The sequence below is a fragment of the Rhinichthys klamathensis genome, unplaced genomic scaffold (genome assembly GCF_029890125.1).
Source record: "Rhinichthys klamathensis goyatoka isolate OS25496 unplaced genomic scaffold, OSU_Roscu_1.1 h1tg000828l_1, whole genome shotgun sequence".
NCBI lineage: Eukaryota > Metazoa > Chordata > Actinopteri > Cypriniformes > Leuciscidae > Rhinichthys > Rhinichthys klamathensis.
In genome coordinates, this window is record NW_026607210.1 from 60,001 (window position 1) to 61,846 (window position 1,846).

Sequence of the window (1,846 nt, forward strand, 5' to 3'; positions counted from 1 at the left end):
CCGGTGCTGCGTCAGAAGCCGGTTTTTTGCATTATTGGAGATAATGGCAAATTACACTCGCTGTTTACAAAAACTTCCCGCGGTTAACGTAAATGATGTTTACAATATTGTGAGGCAGTTAGCTGTCACACATAAGAGTAAGAAAGAGAAGGGTTAAAAATGATATTTTTCGAGCTACATCGACAACTTTGAGGGTGAGTATTCTCTCATATCATGTGAAATCCGACTAGCGAATCAGTTTCTAAAATCGTTGTCTCGTTTCTGAGAAAATTAATTTTATTAAAGTTGTGCAGCTATACACTTTACGCTATGCGGAAGTAAGGACGCGGGCTGAGATTCTACCGGAAATACGTTAGCAGCGTTCGTGCATAGAGCCTATTCCAGTGGTGCTGGTGGGTTTCCGCGGGAAATTCGAGCATGTCTTTGCGTCATGACGTCACACCCGTACACATAAAGAAGGAGTTTCGGCTAGCCGGCTATACTGCGCGTGACGAGATGTTTAGATGTATAGGCTTTTCTCGCAGCACTTTACATAATTAAACTTATGGCATCCAGGAAGATCCAAACAACAATCATCAGTGTCAACTGGAGATTCAGCAGTTATAAAACCCAAAAGACTTCGTACTTCGGATTTAAGGTGGCTAGAGAAAGAGAAAGAAACCGTCTCATGCGAACACAAGGATTAAACATCGGCGGGGCTTTTGAAAAGTGCGTGAACTCCGTGTTTTGAAGGGGTTCGAGACGGAAGAAGAGACGGCTTTTTTCTGCTGAACAAGTAAGACATTTCAATAGTTCAATCGTGTAACAGTACGTTTTCTTAATTCACACAGTTATGGAGTTTCCTTTGTTGTGCCTTTCTCGTTTTGCTATTATGGAGAATATGAATTCTGAACTACACAGGTAGACATAAAACACATTAAATGTAACAGTAGTCACGCAATGCTGATGTGATGTTGTTAATATGCTCATTTGCATATTCATAGAATCACGGATACTAAATGAGGCAAGGGTGTCGATTCAAGATATATATATATTTTTTTTTTTCAAAGAAAAAACGCTTAAATATGTAGTTTGTAGCTTAAATAATGAGTTTTAAGGGCCAATGCAGCAGGTGAAATTCAGTCTGGGATCAGAGCTGATAACAGAGAAACGCTGTCCTGTGTGTCTGTCTGAACCAGCGTTAAACACAAAGCAAGAGGCCGTCGGGAGCTCCTGCTGAGAAACCAGCGCAGATATTCAGCCAAAGCCATAATCTGAGCCTGAAGAACTGAACAACAGACCCTGCGACCCGGGAGAGCTCCTGAGCTGCAGGAATTCAGTTCACACAAACGCTGAGAAAGAACAAGGTGTGCTGAGAGAATCAGTCGCGTGTGTGTGTGTGTCTGTGTGTGTGTGTGACGCAAACCCATCGAACGGACCGCGAAGCAGATCTCTGAACAGTTTCAAGGAGTTTGATGCTTTATGAGGATCAAACGTTCCCTGATTCTGTCAGAGATCGATGCTGGGAATACACGTGAATACTAAATGAGGCAAGGGTGTCGAGTTACATTCAATATATTTTAAGGCATGAAGAATTTTTTCAAAGAAAAAAACTTTACATATGTACTTTTGCTGATCAAAGATGATTTTTAAGGGATAAAATGATGGACTACAGGGGGACTTTAAGGCTTTTAATGAAAGAATAATCAGCTTTACTCTAGTGTTACCAGGCTACATGCACACGAAACATCACACAGGTAGCCTGAGGAAACATATTTCAGTAAATTAATCTCAGTTAGTAACTCTGAATCTGCTGGTGAAATGAAACTGTGTGACTCACCTCAGTGTTTTTATCTATATAATGCAG

General features: G+C 41.0%; 1 protein-coding gene across 1 annotated transcript in view; it reads right to left on the minus strand.

The window, feature by feature from the left end:
• Positions 1-1,846, minus strand: part of gnrhr3 (gonadotropin releasing hormone receptor 3) — a 7,784-nt gene extending 5,938 nt beyond the window's left edge. Inside the window, exon 1 of the mRNA XM_056243704.1 lies at positions 1,820-1,846. The gene's annotated coding sequence lies outside the window, so the exon portion shown is untranslated. The remainder of the gene's footprint in view (positions 1-1,819) is intronic.